This window comes from Prosopis cineraria, unplaced genomic scaffold (assembly GCF_029017545.1).
Source record: "Prosopis cineraria cultivar Desert tree isolate PC_DT_omini unplaced genomic scaffold, ASM2901754v1 PC12, whole genome shotgun sequence".
Lineage (NCBI taxonomy): Eukaryota > Viridiplantae > Streptophyta > Magnoliopsida > Fabales > Fabaceae > Prosopis > Prosopis cineraria.
Window position 1 is genome coordinate 26,729,005 of NW_026555343.1, and position 20,915 is coordinate 26,749,919.

Consider the following 20,915-nt stretch of genomic DNA (forward strand, 5'->3'; position numbering starts at 1 on the left):
ACCATTTGCAATTGCAAAAGCCCTTCAAAACATGTATAAACTTAGAATAATTTGTTTATATGCATGATGAAAGTAAAAGAAATTAAAATAATAACCTAATAAGAAAACAAGGGCATAAAAATTATTTTTGCCCTAAATGGCATATATATTATGTTTTGTGTGTCATATCCCACAGCTTATAGCACAAAGAGGCAAAGTTTCCTCGATGTCATGCATCACAACATGTTGCCATGCGCCATGGCACACATGACAGCTCATAAGTATTAAACTTTTGACATGTACTATCTTCATATACAATGTCTGATTGGAATGATTCAAGCACTCACACAAAGTTTATTTTATAGTCTATCTAATGACACAAGTTTCACTTCAATATAATATTTCATTTGAAAATTTGACACCTGGATATCAAATAACCACTTTTATGTCATTTCCTAGCAAATGAGTATCCAATTGTCAAACTTGTGTCATTAGCCACATTCAAGACCTCAACCACATCCAATTGACCAAAATGAATCAAATTAAACAATTATAACAACAATCATATATTTCCATTCAACTTCGGCTACTCAAACGTCCTGATTTCTTACAAATAGGGACACAATGTATTTTCACATAATCTATTTCTAGCCAAATTCTTTACATCATACCAATTCCAAACACACAAAACATGCAATTGTATTAGAATGTTAGCCCTCTTATCACATGCATCACAAATACACACACATAGACTAAGTTACCTACAACAATCAACTCATACAAGTGCAATTAAAAAATGCAAACATGTTCTTAGTTAGCAACTATATACTTATAATTACAATCATATGCACAAACCAAAATATGAAAGCATTGCAAGTAGATAACTACTACTCGATGCCTAGCTTTTTCCTTTGTCCTCTATCCTTCTTTGAACCTAGAAAAGAGAAACCACAGGATAAGACAAAGTCACAGTAACCAAGATAATTCACAACTATATATTAACATGTAAAACAATAAACAAGAATGTAAAGCTGGATGATAAAACACATGCTCATTATATATCATTATAATATTGCGTGCTTAAACATAATATCCATCCGAACTTTTGCATCTACCTCCAATTAAATCCATAGGCTATCATAGTGGACCAACCCTGAACAGTTGATTTGAACTTGGTTTCCATAAGAGACCCAACTAGATGTGTCCTATCCTACTTTTGAATGACGAACTCCCCTATTACTCACATAATCGAGGTGTCAGTTACTCAAACACCACACCCTTCCAAGTACTAAGGAGTGCATATTATGATTATATGGATGTCCTATAATAACAATCCATAGCAAGTTTGTTATACTAAATGACCCATGGTATCAGCCCAACCATATAGATTTCATATATTGATTCCTTCCACCCCATGACGTCTATGCACAACACAATGCAATTATCATACTCTACTATAGTAAAATTATTTCAATTAACATTTAGTTAGAAATACAATCTATAAATGCATGTTACTTTATCAAAATCATTCTTTTCCCACTTTACAAGTGCTAAATTTTACAAATACATAATAATATTTAATTCACAAACTACTTATACATAGTTAAACAAGCTAATAAATAATATAAATTATCTGGTTACTTCAACCCTTTTATTACTAAAAGGGTTATCTATGGAAACTCTTAAAGTTTCAATAGTTCCTTCAACTCCAAAGAGGTTCTAAATGATCAAAATCTTCAATATCAAGCCATAATTAACCATAATTAACATAAGTACTTACTAGCACAATTTAAACTAACTTAAACTCCTCACTTGTCTCATTAGACACTTTAAGCCATAATTAACCTTCATAAGCTTCCCACGAATTTCATTAATTCCATTAACATAATATGAAGTTTCCACAACTTTAAACCTTCCATTTAAGGAAAAAATTAAACCAAAGCCTCAAATCTCAATCAACAACCATTAAACTATTCAAAGACCCTTAATTTAAGTTTTAACAACCTTAAAATAGGCATTGGGCCACATAACAACCCTTCACTAATTCAGAATCCATTTTCCTTACTTTTTAAGCCAAGAGAAAATAGGGTAGATTAAAAGAGTAAGGAGACACCAAACTTACCCAAAAGTGAAAAGTCAAAACTAGCTCCCAAGCACTTGTAAATTTCTATCCTAGCACAACTCTTTCTCTTCTCCTCATTCCTTGTCATTTCCATCCCTTTTTCCTTTCTCTCTCACAAGTTATCCCTCATCTTTTAAGTTAAATTTGGTACCATGTGCGATAGTATATTGTGCCATGTCACGACACGTGGTACAACAAACAATTTCTTAGTTTAACCCACCACTTTACTTAATATGATCAAACCTCTACTGTAACTTGATTTTTAGCTAACCAATGATCAAAAAATCAATTAATAATCCAAAAATATTTTTAACTTCATTTATCCACTAATTACAAATTTACCCCTTATTTAGTTAACTATTAAAAATTCAGGTTTAAAACATAGATTTTACAATTCTCACTTCTTTTTAGGAATTTTGTCTTCAAAATTCAAATAACCATACAAACATATACCTAAAGAAATAGATACGAATACTGTTGCCTTGTCTAATCCTTTGTCTCCTAGGTTGTGTCACTAGAAGTGATTCCTTTCCAAAACTCCTTTACCAGCCAAATTGTCTTATTGCCTTAACGTCCATTATTCACTCTAGCTTGACTCTATATGTCATATTCTCCTGAAGTTCCACCTCTTTCGATTCAACCACATGAGACAGGTTCGATTGGTATTTTTTAAGATGAGACACATGAAACACATCATGAATACCAGACAACTATGATGGCAAAATAATCCAATAGGTGATCAACTTGAGTTTCTTAAGAATTTTAAATGAATTTAGGAGTCAATTTCTTCATTCTAATCAACCTCACAATTTCTATAACAAGTGTAACCCCTAGAAATGCATAATCACTTACCATGAACTCTAATAGCTTTCTACATTTATTTACATAACTCTTTTGCCTACTTTAAGCCTTTAACAACTTCTACCTTATCATTTTCATCTTTTGTGTAGTTTGATTTATACTACCTAAACCCAAAATGCTTCTCTCACTTAGCTTAATCTAACATAGGGGTGATCTGTAATGTCCTCACTAATGTTACCATTCAACCTTCTACTCAATCAACCAAAGCAAAACTAATTTCTTTGAAAGGTTGGGATCCCAATATAAAAATTTTAAAAATCACTTATTAAAATGATTTAATTCATACTAAATAGCACATAATGGAAGCATTTAATTAGGTATATGTGAATCTCAAAAGAAACTACTTTAGAATAATAAAATTTGCACAAAATATAAGCCATATGCCATGGCTCGTGCCACATGTGCTGTGGTATGTGGCACAAAGTCACTAGCATCACACTTTGTGTCATGCGTTGTAGTATGTTGACACATGCTTTGTGGCGCACACACCAAATTTTGCCATCAAATAGCAGTTTCTGGTGCAATTTCAGATGTGCACCATTTTTGTATCTAATGTCTGATTAGGATGATTCAAGTGTCCACGTGAAGCTTGTTTCAAAATCTAACTAATGGCACCAGTTTCATTCTAATTTGACATTCCATTAAAAAAATGGACACCTAAGTGTATTTTGACCGTTTTATGTCAAACTTTCCCACTTGAGTATCACTATTTGAAACCACAAGTCATTAGTCATTTCTAAAGCCTTGACCACATCCAAATGGATAAATTACACCTGATTGAACAATTTATTGCATAATATTGCATACATATACTTGATTGGCCTGTAAACCGCCCATTTCACATAAACTTGAGTATAATCACATTTTTTCTCATTTCAATCCACAAAACTAGCCAAATTTCCACATAACATACATAATACATTTCTACATGCATATACACTCTTTCACTAGCCCGCATTGTCATTTTCACCATATACACATATATGTATACTATAGGCTAGAATACTAAAACTATGATCACATTTATAACCAAAATGCTTATGCACAAATATAACTATTCCTATGGAAACTTACACAAACATTCACAACTACTAATATACAAATTCATTACACCATCTTACAATGGGATTTTCAGAGAGATATCTACTTAGCCTATTTCCTTTCCCTTCGCACCACTATTACTAGAAACTGGAAAATGTAAATAAGCACATGAGATCAAAATCTTAATAACTATTATGTAACATTTCAAAATTTAACCCAAGATTAATTAAGCCAATCAATGACACATGAGTAATTTTGAAGGAATATTTAGATATATATAATTTTAATTAGGAGATTATTTGTAAAGGGTGTCTTAAATTAGAACTTAATCATCAAACTAACTATAGTAAATCAAGGACTAACCCAAAAGGATTATCCTATAAGAGATTAACCTAAATAAATTTTAACATGTATTTTCACAAATGATTCAATATAAAGGGATCCCAAATCTTTAAAATATTTTAAGAACTCATATATTTCAATTAAACATACGAGGAAGCATGATAAAGGAAACACATCAGCATGGGAGAAAAGCTTTCCTCCTTTATTTTCTCTCAATGCCTTACTCCATAATACATATATACATATTTACAACATAACACTTGGCCACTCAAATTCTTCCATAAGTGGCAGCGGGGAGCCAAGGTCTCAATCACATTTATCACAATGACTATTACCTAATCATTATACTCTATATATCATCTATTCATCAATAGCCCATCATATGCATGAATTTCCCTTTTCATTCATGTATAATTAATATCAACTGCTCACCCTTGGATATCAAAAACATAAGGGGAGACCATAACAACATTCAAGTTCTCAAATTAGGCAAATATTAACTATTTCTACTTGCACAAATATTTTGGCCCGTTAATATAGCACAAGCATCAAACCACAATCCCCAAGGCCTAAAATACATTCCCACCAAACACAAAATCCATAATGCAAGTGGATCAATAATATATTATTCTAGTTGGCAATATCATAAACTAAATACATATATTAAAATAAAAAGAAAAAGGCCTACAGAAGTGATTACTATCACTTGGCCTAATACTTCTTTCCTTTGTTCTTTTGAGATGAGTTAGCTCCTGTAATATGTTAAAAGAGAGAGGTGAGTACAACCACTTAGTAACTAAGGTACATCTAAGTTATACAAATGTATGATAATTAATTATGAATGTAAATGGCTAATAAATTTATCAAGGTGACCATGTAAACAATCACATTAATAACATGTTAATCACATTACCATTTAACTCATGTGAATAATCTCAAGAATAAATTCAAGTACAAAGTTCGCACAAATGGCCACATATACATTATTTGCATAATTACTACATGTTCTCATTTCCACAATTATAATCATATTCTTAACATAGCCATCAATCACTCAAATGGCATGATAATAATAATATGCATGATCAACTTCTTCCTTATATTCCCCTTATTTCCTCTGACATGAAATCCGTGGGCCAACAACCAGAAGGGATCGTCCATATAGTGAGACTACCTAAGGCCTTAATCATATCATGAAGGGCTATCAGGCCAGGGTTACCTTACTCACTTATGAACACAATTTCTCCCAAATCACACACTACGGGGTGTCATATCTAAAACTAGCTCTACCCAAAACTCCAGGTAGGCCAATAAGGTCAAGTCCCTTAATAGAGATAATGCTACAATACCTTACAAGGTAAGTAGCAGCTATAACCCCTAGGATTATTAGTTAATAGCTAAGTACCATGTGAATTTTGCATAACCGCTAATTCCTTTACTAAGGCAAATTCCCGCCATATGATCATGCTCATGAGAAAATGCATTTCAAAAACTCATATATATAATTCATAATTATCCCACATACTCATCAACTTTCTCGCTTAACAAACATCAAGAATCATCATATTTCAATCATGCCTCTTGCATCAATTTTTATATTATCATATAAAACCACATTAGCATCATATAACACTCAACATGCTCATATACAATTCATCACTATGCATAATCCACAATTTATAATCAAAGATGTATACATCATCATCAGCCATCAATCCTATTACTCATACCAAGTCACAATTAACTTGGTCATAAATCATAGAGTCTTAACCAAGCCATATACATTACAAACAACCATTCAATAATATATATATATATATATTCTTTTGTTTCACCAACATAATTAATTAATTAATATACAAATGCATAAAATAGATTTTTCCCTGTTACCTCAACCTTTGAGAGGTCAAAGGTTACCCCTCAGGTTACAACCCTTCTAGAGCTTGAATGATGTCAAAATAAAATTAATCTACAATTGATCATATCCCAATGTGTCAATAATATTATTAACACAATTTTCACTCATAATCTAACACCTAAATATTTTATTTTATTTTATTTCATTTTTTTAAGACTTTAGTCTTAGCCTCTTGAGTTCTAAAATTTAATTTCATGTATTTGAACTTATCTACTTGGTTCAATAGTCTCCTTCACAATAATTTTATTCAAATAATTTTCTAATATCAAAATTTCCCTTTTTATTCCAAAAATTCGCACATAAAAATACTCAAAAATTGCAAACTTGATTTCAAGCCTAGAATCATTATTCTGTAGCCATAATAATTTATTTCTCATCTTAATAATCATCTAAATATCAATAAATCAATTTATATTTTAAATTTAACCAAAAATTTACCCATAGGGATCTAGGGATAAACTCAAATGTCTTAAATTCTAATTCTATCAATAAAATAATATTCTAGAATATTTATTACACTACCAACAACCTCAACAACTAGATTTACTCATCAAAAATTCATCCCTTTTTCAAACCCTAGATTTTTTCAAAATCTCAGAATTTGCAGCTCAGAGGGAAAAATGACTAAGAAAAAATATTTAAAAAACACTTACCTTGTCTTAAAATACTTAAAATCTCATCTGAAGTATCTTATTATAAAGCTTCACCTTCTAAATTAGCTCTTACAGCCGCATTGTCACTCGCTCTCTCGCTTGCTCTCTGTTCGCACCCAAGGCAAATGAAGAAAGAAGGAAGAGAAATAGAGATGAAATACAAGAATGAGTTATTTTAAAAACAAGTGTGGGTCCCGCATGCTAATCCACACCTCTCTCTCTTTCTTTTGTCTTTTGTGAATTTACGCAACACAAAGCCAAATTGTCTGCCCCATCTCTTCATTTCACGTTTCTTTTTTTTTTTTTGCATTATTTATGCCTCAACACCCATACAAAAGCAAAAATTACTTCCTCCCCCCTCTTCAATTTTTTTTTAATGTTCCTTTTCCTTCTTCTTCTTTCTTTTTCTTTTTAATAATATTATCATAACTATTTCTATTTACTAAAATCATAACTTAGGATTTTAATCTAAATTAAATTCAATAATAATCTTCTAACTAAAATTATTTATATCTAAATATTCCTCTAAAATTACTAATTTGCTCTAAATTAACTTAATTAACCTTAGTTTAACTTTTAGGATCTTACAACTCTTCCCTCCTAATAGGAATTTTGTCCCCAAAATTTGAATAATCATAGGGAACATACCTTGCTCAAACAAGTGAGGATAGGAATGTTTTTTTCTCCTCGGTTTCTTAGGTTGCATTATTAGGGGCCATTCCTTTCTAGAATACCTTCATAAGGCGAATGGTCTTATTTCTCAATTGCTTCTCCCTTACATCCACAATTCTTTTTGGTTCCACTCAATAGGTCATGTTCTCCCTTAGCTCAACCTCTTCAGGTTCAATTATATAAGACAGATCGAGTTGATATTTCTTTAATTGAGAGACATGAAATACATCATGAACTCCTGACAAATAAGGTGGCAAGGCAATTCGATAGGCTAAAGTCTCAATTTTTTGTAGGATTTGAAAAGGACCTATGAATTTAGGAGTCAATTTCTTAGCTTTTATTGACCTCTCAATGCTTGTCATTGGTGATACTTTCAAAAACACATGGTCGCCTGCCTCAAAAGTCAAAGGTCTATGCCGCTTATCTGCATAGCTCTTCCGCTGACTCTGTGCAGTCAACAATTTTTGCCAGATTGTGTCAATCTTTTAAGTGGTTTGGTTAACAATGTCTGGACCTATAATGCTTCTTTCACTCAACTTGGTCCAACAAAGTGGAGATCTACACTTTCTACCATACAACACCTCATATGGAGCCATCTGAATGCTTGAATGATAATTGTTATTGCAAGAAAATTTGCTAACGGTAGATACTTGTCCCAACTACCTGTCTACTCAAGTGCACATGCATGTAACATATCTTTAAGTGTTTGATTCATTCTTTCAGTTTGACCATCAGTCTGTGAATAATATGCCGTACTAAACTTCATTGAGTACCCACAGCATCAGTCATCACCTTCTAAAAGTTAGAGGTGAACCTTAAATCACAATCTAAAATCACATCCTTAGGCACTCCATGTAATCGCACAATCTCTTGGATATACAGTTCCACGAACTTATCCATGGTATAACCTTCTCTGATAAGTAGAAAATAGGCTGACTTTGTCAATCTATCAACAATGACCCATATTGTATCGTACCCTGCCTGTGATCTAGGAAACCCCATAATAAAGTCCATAGAAATACTTTTCCACTTCCAGGTTGGAATTTTGAATGGTTGTAATAAATCGCTTGGCCTCTAATGCTCTATTTTCACCCTCTGACAAGTCAGACACTTGCTCACATAATCCATCACATCACGCTTCAGACCATGCCACCACCAATACCGCTTCATGTCTTGATACATCTTGGTTGCTCTGGGGTGAATGGTGAATTTGCTTCTATGAGCTTTGGCAAGAATTGTGTCCTTCAACTCTTTCACATCAGGAACAAAACCCTCCATTGTAGACTACAAGACCATTATTATCAAAAGTGAAATCTGTGCCAGTCATCTTCTCATCTAAGTTCTTTTGAACTTCTAACAAATATGGATATTCAAATTGAGGTGCTTGCAATTTATCCCAGAATTCGATTGTAAACACTGTATTATTCAAATTGAACATAGCATAATCTGGGATATTTTGTGAAAAACTAGAGAAATCTTCCAATAACTTCTGTTCATGAATCATCATATAAGCCACATGTACAGTTTTCCTACTCATGGTATCAGCCACTAAATTGGCCTTCCTCGGATGGTACTTCAATTTGAACTCATAGTCTTTTAGGAATTCCATCCATCTTCTTTGCCTCATATTCAGCTCCTTCTGGTCTATCAAATATTTAAGACTTTTATGATCACTAAATACTTTAAATCATGCACTATAGAGGTAGTGTCTCTAGATCTTAAGAATGAAGACAACAGCTGCTAGCTCTAGATCATGAGTAGGGTAGTTCATTTCATGAGGCCTCAATTGTCTCGATACATAGGCTACAACTTTGCTATCTTGCATAAGAACGTATCCAAGACCCTTAAATGATGGCATCTGTATAAACATCAAATGATTGCTTAGGATCAGGGATAGTTAAGATGGGTGCAATCGTCAACTTCTTTCTTGAGGTGATAAAAGCCTCTTCACACTCTTTAGTCCATAAAAAAGATTTATCTTTCCTGGTCAATTTAGTCAACGCCGATGCTATTTGAAAAAACCCTTCAATAAACCTCCTATATAGCCAGCCAACCCTAAGAAAGTTTTAATTTTTGATATTGAGGTTGGTCGTTCCCATTTCAACACCGCATCGACCTTATGAGGATCAATTGCAATACCTTAGAAACAACATGCCCTAGAAACTTCATTTCATTAAGCCAAAACTCACATTTACTCAACTTGTCATAAAGTTACCTCCTTTTAGAATCTGTAGTACTAATCTCAAATGCTCTTCATGCTCTATTTCACTCTTAGAGTAGATAAGAATATCATCAATAAAGACATAACCAACTTATCTAGGTAGGGTCTGAAGATTCTATTCACATAGTCCATGAATATTGCCGACGCATTTGTTAGCCCAAATGGCATAACTAGGAATTCATAATGCCCATACCTTATTCTGAAAGCTGTCTTAGGTACATCCTCTACCTTTACTCTCAACTGATGATACCCAGACCTCAAGTCAATCTTTAAGAATACCACCTCTCCAGCCTAAGAGATCATCAATTTGTGGCAACGGATATTTATTTTTAATTGTCACCTTATTAAGTTGGCGGTAGTCGATATATAATTGCATACTCCCATCTTTCTTTTTCACAAAGAGAATCAGTGATCCCCATAGTGATACACTCAGTCTTATGAAGCCCTTAACTAACAAGTCTTCTAGTTACTTCTTCAATTCTTCTAATTCTACAAGGGCCATTTGATACAAAGCCTTTGAGATTGGCTCGGTACCTAGAGCTAAATTAATTGAGAATTCAACTTCTCTCTAAAATGGCAAACCATTTACATCTTCTATAAAAACCTCTAGAAATTCTTTCACTACTTTTATATGATCAATCTTTTGTTCTTTGTCTCCTTGCACTAAATAGAACATCATGAACATTTGGCATCCTTCTTGATCTGACTTCTTAACTTCCATAGTAGACAAGAACTTAGGCATTTCTGTGTCTACTATAATGGTATGCACAGACTTTTCAGGGACTACAGAAGTAGCAGTATCCACTAACAATAGGACTGTCTTCTTGTTACAGTCTAAAGTCACTCCATTAGTTGACAGCCAGTCTATTCCTATAATCACATTAATGCTTGACAAAGGCAAACAAATTAAGTCAATAATTGTAACCCTATCACTAAACTTTAAATTAACATTAGAGCACACACGACTAGTCTTGCCAGAGGCCCCAGTCGGCATGGAAACATTCATAACAACATCCATTTCACACACAAACATTTTAAGTCTAGTCATACAATCTAGTGCAATGAAAGAATGTGTAGCACCTAAATCAAATAATAATTTTAATTGTTTGTCATTAAGGACAATCATACCTTTGATCAATTTTGGAAAAGCTTTTGCTTCCTCTATAAACATCGTGAAGACACGAGCAGGAACAACAGATCTCCCATCAGTCATAGCCCTCTGGGCAATTACGAGCGATATGACCCATCTTGTTACATTTATAGCATACCCAACAGTCTCCGACATGGAATCTTCCACACTTATCACAATGTGGTTGTACCACTGGTGGTCCCATGACAGATGGAGTTGAGTCTTGCCTTAAAGCCTGGCTTCGACCTCCGAAGCTCTTGGAATGAAGCTCTTAGATTAGGATCCTTTAGATTATGATCCCATAGAGAAATTCTTCTTACTGCTTCCTCCACATCCACTATAACCTTTAAAGAATCTCGAGCTATAAGTTGACTTCTTGCTCACACCCCCAGTAGGGCCCATAAAAGAGGAATATCGGCCTTGGCCATCTCATCGATTACTGTCATTCATCTAGCTTCTTCTAGCAACAGCCCTGAACTTGTTACACATGACTTCAAATAAATCGATATCATGAGCCATTAGTTGCCTGCTATACTCAGGCCTCATCTTATCAAGGAATTGCTTACACTTCCATTCTTCATCAGCATTACTCTTTAAGTACAAGGAATATTTAGAGAGCTTATTGAATTTGTCTATGAACTCCTCAACATCTATATTTTATTGTCTCAAGTTATGGAACTCAGTTTCTTTTGTTGCCCTTACAATTGGCGGGAAGTAGTGGGCAAAGAACCTCTTCTTAAATTGCTCCCAGGTCAATTCAGATCCATCAATAGGCTTAACACTTTCCTACTATTGTTTTGCTGCATCTTTAAGCTTGAAAGTAGCCAATCGGACCCTTGTTTAGTAGTACAGGTCATCACAGAGAAAATAGACTCTAATTCATTAATCCATTTCTCGCCAGCTCGGTCTACCATGGAACCCTCAAATGATGGCGGGCTTAATCTTGCAAACCTCTTGAATGCATGGTCAATGGTGACCTCTTCCACTTTCTCTTTGCCCTTAGTTTTCCTTTTTCTTTGCCTCACCGAGTTGCTTTGATCACTTTGTTCAAAATCCTTAGAGGATGCTTCCTCTTGTTGATTGTTGACTTCTAAATTCACTTTCCCTGCTTCTCCTTGGGGTTACCAACAGCTTTCACAATAACTTTGCTATTTCCCTCAGCAGCCTTCCCTAATATAACTTGGTCATAAACATCCATCCTCTTCTAAATGTTCATCAATATCGAAGTAAGGAGGGCTACGTTGTTGTTATTACCAGTCGTAGGAATAGCTTGAACTGGAGCTTGTGTAGAAGGTCCTGCTTGAGTTAAGACTTGAACTTGCTCAGTCGGGTTTAGTAACTCTAGCACTACCTGTCCTTGTTAGACTTGAGCCAATACTGTTTCATCTTCCACCACCACTTGATCCTCTAGTCTTAGTGGAATTGCTGAATTATTAGTGGCAGTGTTCCTAGTTAGCACCATATTCTTCCCTCCTAAGAAGGGAAGTAATACCACAAATGAAAAAGAATAGTTAGTGCTAGTTCACAAAGAAAAAGAATATGTGTATAATGATAATTGCCAATCTATATGTAAATGCAAGCACAACATAAGTACACAATCATATAACAAGTCACACACCAACCGTAGTCTAATTCTCAGAACTCAAGAACCTGATTAATTTTTGGAATGTTACATTATTATTTGGATCTAATCTACATAAAATCCTAAGTTGTGTTTTTTTGAAAATGTACATATTATTATTATTTAAAAAAAGGAACATTAAATAAAAAAAATGTAAAAGGGAGGACAAAATTTTTGCATGTGTGTGTGTTAATGTGTAAATAATATTATTTAAAAAGAAAAAAGAAAAAAAAAAGAAAAGAAGGAAGGAACGGATTGCAAAATCCGTGTGTATGCATATTAAAGAAAACAAGAGAGAGGGGGGGTCAATTCTCTCATGTGGGACCCACACCTTTTTCTAAAAACTAACACACACCTCTTGCCTTTTTATTTCCCTTCCTCTTCTTTTCATTCTGCCCGTGCGAACAGAGAGAGAGAGAGAGAGAGAGAGAGAGAGAGCGTTCATCTGCTGGTGACAGGGAACTAGACTAAGAGATAGAGCTTCATAATAGGATATTTTTGATGAGATTTCAATTATTTTAAAACTATATAAATGTCCTAAATATTTTTTTTAATCATATTTCCTTTTTAAGATTTTTTAGATTATGCAAATCTAGGGTTTGAAAGAGGGATAAATTTTTTATAAATAAATATGGTTATTGAGGTTGTTGATAGTGTGATAAATATTCTAGAGTATTATTTTATTGATAAAATTGGAATTTGAGGCCTTTGAGTTAATCCATATACTTTTATAGTTAGATTTTCATAAATCTAAAATTATAAGTTGACTTATTAATTACTAGATGATTATATAGGAGTAGAAATGTATCATTAAAGTTATAAAATGATGATTCTAGGCTTGAGACTAAGTTTGCAATTTTTGGGTATTTTATGTGCGAATTTTTAGAATAAAAAGGAAAATTTTAATATTAGAAAATTGTTTGAAAGATGATTTTAGCCAAACTTCAATGAAACTATTGTAAAGAAAGCCATTGAACCAAGTAGATAGGTTCAAATATATGAAATTAAATTTTAGAACTCAAGAGGCTAAAACTAAGGTCTTAAAAAATGAAATGAAATAAAATAAATACCTAAGTGTTGAAATATAAGTGAAAATTGTGTTAATAATATTATTGACACATTGTGATAAAATTTAAATGTAGATTAATTGTTATTTGACACCAATCAAGCTTTAAAAAGCTTTGAAAGTGTTGTAACTTGAGGAGTAACCTTTGACCTCTTAAAAGTTGAGGTAATCAGGGAAAATCTATTTATACATTTGTGTGTTAGTTAATTATTATGTTTTGTGAAACAAATGAATATGTGTGTGTGTATATATATATATCTAAATCTTGAAATTGTTATTTGTAATGCATATGTGACTTTGTTGAGATCCTATAATTTATGACCAAGTTAATTGTGACATGATGATATAACATATTTGTTACACACTTTTATTTATCAATTAGGACTCTTTTATTAATGTTTTATCATCTCAAAGTGTACTTATTGTACTAGATTTGGAATTTTGCCTAAGTTTCTAGATTTTGTGTACTAGGGATATTTTGATCCAAAAAATGAACTTTTAAGAAAATGTACAAAAAAAATTAAAAAAATGCATTTTATGTCCAGTTGATGAGTAGTGAATTATATTTTTAATGAGTTATATATCTGCATTATCTGCCCCTTTCCGTTTCTGATGAAGTTGCATGTCCATTTAAGTTGGTTGTCAATTTTTATGCTGTGCATCGGGCACATTTGTGCATGTTTTGGCTCTGCCAACTTTATTTATTGGAGTTTCATTTTTTCCCTTGTAACTATATTTTTCCGTGCGATTCACGTTAGAAATATTGGCTTTAAAGTTTTTAAAATATTATACTCATGAAATGTGTAGAGAAAGATTGAACAAATAAAAAGGTTGCATGTAGCTTGAGAGAAGTTGCATGGTTCATCGCTTTTGAATAGTGTGGCTCTCTATTGATTTTTTATTTGATGTTGATTGATAAGTTGGTTGATGAATTGTATGAGATTTAGTCATTATATGTTAACTCATCATTTGTTAGCTTAAATTCATCATGTCATCGCATGGTTCTCACTACTCAACTTACAGGAGCAGTATCACAATAGCTTTTGTGCAATTGATTTTCATATTTTCTCGTTGTTGAAGATACAAAATGGTGCTGACTGATGTACATTTTATGATCTGGTGCAGCCCTGGTTCACGAGGAAATTCAAGATGAAACTGATAGAGTCACTGGAAAGAACAAATAAATATCTCCTATTCCAATTCATCTTAGCATCTATTCTCCAAATGGTGAGCTTCAAATTTCATTGTCTCCAATTTTCTTGCAGACAGCTAGCTGTTATCTGATGTGTCCAATGTTGTGGTAGTTTAGAAAAGAGAGCCCTCTCACCATTTTATATTTTTACGTATGCATGGTCTTTCTTTTTTCTTTTTTTAAATAAATTTTTGGCCTTAGGAAAATGATTATTAAAGGGATGGATATAAGAATACAGCAGATGACACCAGCCCAAATAAAATCGAGCAAGAATTGTTAAACAAACTTCTCAGTACAGTATGTGGACATATCTTCTTGCCAAGTCTAAGATAGAAGGTCCTTAAAACAACTTAATGCATTATGGGTTCCTACATTCATTACTGATGTCAAATCATTTGTATTAATTAAAATTAATTAGTTCTGGGCATAATGAAAGGCATAACTAGAAGACCCAGAAGTAAAGTGAGCAGAATAAAAGCAATACAAAAATCTGAATTTTCCTAGAAATATGATTCCTAAAATATGTAAAATCCATCAAAATTGTAAAACCTGTGGATTGGGGAATAATGCAGAGAATTAATACAAAAATAATATGGAAAAGCCTCAATAAACAAATTTCACCAGTCCATAATTTTTGAATCCATACTCATGAGGTGTTTGCTGACCCTCAATCAAACCAAGGGGAGGAAAGGACAGTACCTTGTATTTTGAGTTACCAATTACAAGAGTGACTGGAACTAATTGCCAGTTTAGAATCCTACTCATAACCTCCTAACTAAAAATCAATGAATATAGTGCTTATTCTGAATGCATAATGCCCAGTGTAGTTGTTACTGATCTCAGAATTAAGCCTTTGTAGGGTTTCAAATAATAGGTTTCCAAATGTTCCTTGATATTTGTTTTCTTTGCTTCTTCTGTTCTCTTACCTTTTATCCTAGAGAAGCCTTTGCAGGCTTCTGCAAATGCTAGTTCACGAGTGCTTTGTTTGCTTTTCCATCAAAAAGCATTGGCACCTCTAGTGTGTGGTCCCTATTTTTTTAAGTTGGTGCACTATGTATCTTCTTTGCGGTTGAACTCATGACTCGTAATTTCCCCCCCTATAGATTTTCTGTATATCAGGTTATAAGAACGACAGTCGTCTGTGGTTTTATTTTGTTTATATTTAATAACTTTTATTTTTTTTTTATTTACACTTTTCCTTTTAATAATTATCTAATTATCTAAGCATGTTGCAATTTATATTCTTTCAAGTATATTTTATGGCTTAAAATAAGAGTAGTCTTTCTATGTTTTTATTTTTATATGCATAAATTTTGGCGCAAACTTCTAATTTCTTGTCTTTCTCCATTTATTTGAACAGTTGTTAACCTAACCTTGATTGATTTCCGGGTTTGACCAAAGTTGCTGTAGGTATGTTATGAATTTAATTTCTGATCATACATTAATTGTTTGGATGGAAGATATTTGTTATCTTGTATTTAGCAGTTACATTTGTTATTTTCAGAAGTACAGCCTGAGACTATTGTTCAAGACGTTGAAATGATGGTTCGATCTTATGTTGAGAAGGTGAAAGGACAATATCCCTATGCTGTGAAGATTAGTGACCTATCTGATAACTACACTGTAGTTGCATTCTCTTTGCCTCATTCATATCAAATAAATTATAGAACTTTGAATGCAAGGATCTTCTGCATTTAGCCCATTCCAGTTATGTGTTTTAAGCAATTAGATAAAGAATAATGTTTTTTAGAGTTAACATGAACGACTAATGTATGTAAATTACTTAAATGGTAGTAATAGTATATTTCTTATTTTCATATTTTCTTCGTTCAAAAGACTTGGGAGAAGTTTATTTGTGATTTTGTGATGTTTTGATTGCTTTTACTTCTTAAGTTGGGCTTGCAACCGCGGTTGAGGTTAACATTGTATGCTATCAATTATAATACAACATCCCTTTATGTTTCTCTGGTTGGTGGCCACTACTTGTTTACCTTGTTGGATCATTTTAAATAATAAATTGATTTTCTAGTGTTACTCTTAGTTTGCAACTTTGCACATTAGCATGATAGTTGCATTCTTTTTGTAGCCAAATTGCATTATACTAGCAATATCTCCAGCCAATCAAGACATAGCAACTTCTGATGCTATTAACCTTTCCAGGGAAGTGGATCCCACAGGTATTTTTCCTTCTCTTGTTCACATATAGCCTTTACTTGTGTCACTGTCTGTTACTGAGAATTTTTTGTACTCTGCTAGGTGAACGAACATTTGGGGTGTTGACAAAATTGGACATAATGGATAAAGGAACCAATGCATTGGAAGTAATCTCTCTCTTTCTCTCTTAACGTTTTCTTCCCCTAACGATTTATATCCTGTACGTGTTTTAGTTAGAAGTGTGCCTCTCATTGGATAGTTGCTTAGTCCTATACTGCATTTATTTCTTCAAGGTCTTAGAAGGAAGATCTTACCGCTTGCAACATCCTTGGGTTGGTATTGTGAATCGATCCCAAGCAGATATCAATAAAAACGTTGATATGATTGTGGCTAGACGCAAGGAGCGTGAGTGCTTTGCCACCAGTGCTGACTATGGGCACTTAGCCAATAAAATGGGTTCAGAGTACCTTGCAAAACTTCAATCACAGGCTGGCCTTTGCAGAAAATATTTTCTTTTCTGTCTTTAAAAAGAGTATTGTTTTAATTATAAGCTTCTTTGTAGCACTTGGAGTCAGTAATCAGGGCACGGATACCTAGTATAACATCTTTGATAAACAAAACCATTGACAAACTTGAATCAGAGATGGATCATCTTGGGAGACCTATTGCTTCTGATGCTGGGGTGAGCAGTTTCCTTTTGTTATGATTGAAAAGTGCACAGTTGCTTTTTAAAAATGTATTTTCCTTTGAATTTCTATTGAAGCACAACTTTTGCTTTAGGCTCAATTATACACCATACTGGAACTTTGCCGAGCAATTGATCGGATATTCAAGGGGCATTTAGACCGCGGGTAATATACGAACTTTGTTTTCTTTTACACTTCTACTTGGATATTGCTCACTAAATATTGTTTGATTTTTTGAGATCATATCTTAAGATTGTAATTTAACTATTTCTACCCCTGCTTTTTATCCCTTTAATGAGTAAATTCATTTGAGAATGTTAGTTGAGGGATAAGCATGTTAGCATCGAACTAGTTCTATCCTACAAAACTACTGTATACAGCTGTATGGGACTGTGAATTAGTAGTGTACTTCCAGATGATTAATCATTTTGAAATGATTGTTTTGAAGTCAATCAGTCTCCTTGGTTACTTAATGTGCTTCTCCTTTAATCATCTTAGGCGATCAGGAGGAGATAGGACATATAATGTCTTTGACAATCAGCTGGCTGCTGCTTTACGGAAGCTCCCATTTGACCGGCATTTTGCTGTTCAGAATGTAAGGAGAGTGGCATATCAGAGGCTGATGGTTTTCAGCCTCACTTAATTGCCCTGGAGCAAGGTTATCAGCGCTTGATCGAGGGGTCTCTTAATTACTTTAGAGGCCCAGCTGAAGCTTCAGTTGATGCTGTAAGCAGTCCTGGTTGTAATTTTTGTCTCGTTGCCATCAATTAAAGACTAATGCTTTCTCTTTATGTTTTTGATGCAGGTTGACTTTGTCTTGAAAGAACTTGTGAGAAAATCAATGGCTGAAACTCAAGTAAATATTAGGCATTACTTTTTCACCAAGCTAAAACAGTCTATAATAATACTAATACTTTTGGGATAATTTAAAACAGGAACTGAAGCGTTTTCCAGCTCTCCAATCTGAAATAGCTGCAGCTGCAAATGAGGCATTAGAAAGTTTCCGTGAAGAGAGTCAGAAGTGTACTATTCGGCTTGTCGACATGGAAGCTTCTTACCTTACTGTAGATTTCTTCCGGAGACTTCCACAAGATATTGAGAAAACTGGAAATGGAAATACTGCTCCTCCACCTGTGGATCGTTTTTCAGAGGGCCACTTCAGGAGGACTGCTTCAAACGTGTCATCCTACATAGGATTGGTGGAAGATACTCTCAGGAACACCATTCCTAATGCTGTTGTTTATTGTCAGGTCAGAGAAGCAAAGCATTCGTTGCTAAACCATTTCTATGTGCAAATAGGGAAGAAAGAGGTAATTTCTCCCTCTCTCCCCCGCCTTCCCTCCTATTTATTTACCTATCTGTTAATATTGTGTGTGGTTTGACATTATTGGTAACTAAGACACAAAACTGAACCAGTGGGAAATTTCTAGTAAGGGTTGAGCCAGTTGTGCAAGAGCAGAAAATTACGAAGTACATTTTTTTTCCTTTCTTTACATATTCTTGGGGATTGAATCCCAAGTATGAGATTGACTTTGTTTTTTTGGCTGTCTTCTGTGCAATATTGGTTCTGGCTGACCAAGCTGAATTTCCATACTGTTTTTTTCCCCTTCTGTCCTGAATGACAAACCAAACCAAACCAAACCATACTAATCAATGGGATGTATTTTCAGGGTAAGTAGCTATTAGAATTGTTAGATGAGGACCCTGCATTAATGGAGAGGAGACAGCAATGTTTCAAAAAGCTTGAACTGTACAAAGCAGCGAGAGATGAAATTGATTTTGTTTCATGGGCACGATGAGCTTGGTGCCCTTTATCTTTAATCTCCTTGTATTATAGCTAAATAGAGATTCATTACGTTATTTTATTTTCTTACTTTAGTAATTGTTTAGTGATTTGTTTTTTATATTATTAATTGTAGGATACTGTTGGTCTTGATCATTTGTTTGTTTGGAGGTTGATTGTATGTAAATCTATGTAAACATTTTCTACGGTGATTTTTGTGTATGATTTTTCATTTTGTACCCTCAAACTCGCCGCGTGTCACCTGTAACTGACACTCTGGTTTCTTGTTCTTTTGGTCAAAATTTTGGCTGCTTAGTACTGGAACAGAGCAAGAGAGCAAGGGAAAATATTTATTGTATTTTTTTTAATTATGCTCACGTATATTCCTATTAAAAGATGTTTGGCACATGGTCAAATATTAGATATTGGCATTTTTTGTGGGAATTTAAATTTTGATGTAACAAAGGGTCTAGCTTTTTCTGTTTTATCCAACCCAAGTTGACAATGTTTATACATCATAAATCATTATTGTTGACTTTTCTTTGTTTTTGTAAAAAAATTTCTATATTTATTTATTAAATTTTGACGGGGTATTTTAAAAATTACAATGTAAAGAAAAACAAGAGAAAATGACAAAAAAATATTCCTAAAATATTCAAAGGACAATTAAGTTTTGTAAACTGTGAGGGTTATTTTTTTTGTCCGTGGACACTTGACATTTTTGTGTTTTTTTTTTTGTGTTTTTGTTTTTTTGAAATGAAATTATGCTCTTGTTAAGCTTTTTTAAGGAATGACTTGGTTTTTTGAGAAAATGATTAGAATGGAATAATAAATTACAAGTTGCTTATTATACATATTATATTATGGATGTTTATAACTTATACATCTTATGATTTTTTTTTTATCATTAATGTCTTGAACCAACAACCTTCCTAAGTGTTATGTCCTAATAAATGATTTAGAAGGAGTTTCTTATAATTAATATGTTATAACATTTAAAAGGTATATAATGTACCATTATATGCTCCTTTCGTTTCTATTTGTTGGATAAAAAAACTATATAACGCAGTTTAAGAAAATCGATTAACTATATTGTGTTTGAAAATAAAATAATTATATTACAATACCCTTTATTAATTATGTTAATCAAACCTTCATTAATTATTTCTTATGACTAGGAATGATAAAATTATTAGTGATAATTTAAGAAGTTTGTAATAAATTTTTATTGAAAAATATGATTTTGTTTATATGAAAAAAAAAGGTAAAAGTGATAATTTTTTTTATAAATAAAAACAGAGGTAGTACCTTTTTTTTTTGGTAACATTAGAGTAAGACTTTAATGGTTGAAGACTTGAAGGCCTAGACATAGGGGTCATGTTCAAAGCGCCACATGCCAAAAGAGAAAGAGCTATACTAATCCAAGCTCCTCAGTTCAAGGTAATGTCTTCCTTTCCTTTGCTTTTATTGGAGCC

General features: G+C 33.2%; 1 pseudogene; it reads left to right on the plus strand.

Annotated features, from left to right (window-relative positions):
* Nucleotides 1-14,613: 14,613 nt before the first annotated feature.
* On the plus strand, nucleotides 14,614-19,536 carry LOC129289200 (phragmoplastin DRP1E-like; annotated as a pseudogene).
* Nucleotides 19,537-20,915: the final 1,379 nt, after the last annotated feature.